We start from the raw sequence: 833 nt of genomic DNA on the forward strand, positions 1-833 counted from the left end.
TCTGTTAGGACGCAAAATTTAAAAAGTACCAACGCTGTCGTTCAGAAATGAAGAAAGACCAGTTTTCCCAGGAAACTCCCCATTTGGGAGTTTTCCTTTATTCTTTCCATACTAATTTTACTCCAAGTTGACCCTGAAAATTAAATTACATTAGCACGAGAAAAAAGTAATTCTGAAAGGGCTAAGAGCTGTTACTACTTAAAACCCCATAAAGTAAATAAATGACAAGTGCTTGAACACCTGCGCCGTATCTCAATGAATAAATTATGTAACCGCTGGTAAATATTATGCCGAAATGTTGTCCCGATTGAAACGCTCGTTTGCACAGTTCTATCAGAGTTCACGCGACCTTGTTTGCTCGTCGCGAAGCAAGAAAAGTGCAGATTAATGAGCCATCGGTTTCCGCCTACAGAATGTGGAGCGAAAGGTACTGTTTTGCCATACGCGGCAGTAAACGACGATGAATCGTGTAATCGCTGCAAACTACAGAACCGGTTGCGATCCTTAAAGATTCAACGAAGTCCAAGGATAGTTTCGACGAGTTGAGCTAATTAAAGTCTAAAGGTCCACAGCTTAGGGAGCTCAAGTGATTCGAACCTCCGTTATGTATCGATTCGAATCTCCAGTTAATTTTCATTCCGACCTATACCGCACTATTATTATTAACTATTATTTTTGAAACGTTGGAGGAGAGCCTAAGCGAAATTGAAGTAATTTGAGAAGTACGTATCGTAAATGCACTTATATATTTAATATATACATTACTTTATATTCTAGTAGGTAATAATATACATAATATACATATACATAAATTGCTGTCTTTAATAGAGACT

At 37.6% G+C, this 833-nt stretch overlaps 1 long non-coding RNA gene across 1 annotated transcript in view; it reads left to right on the plus strand.

The window, feature by feature from the left end:
* The window catches only part of LOC128894822 (uncharacterized), a 2,163-nt gene that overhangs the window by 1,259 nt on the left and 71 nt on the right, over positions 1–833 (plus strand). Inside the window, exon 3 of the long non-coding RNA XR_008461635.1 lies at positions 413–722. This is a non-coding gene — a long non-coding RNA (uncharacterized LOC128894822). The remainder of the gene's footprint in view (positions 1–412; positions 723–833) is intronic.

The sequence above is a fragment of the Hylaeus anthracinus genome, unplaced genomic scaffold, assembly GCF_026225885.1.
Source record: "Hylaeus anthracinus isolate JK02 unplaced genomic scaffold, UHH_iyHylAnth1.0_haploid 0, whole genome shotgun sequence".
NCBI lineage: Eukaryota > Metazoa > Arthropoda > Insecta > Hymenoptera > Colletidae > Hylaeus > Hylaeus anthracinus.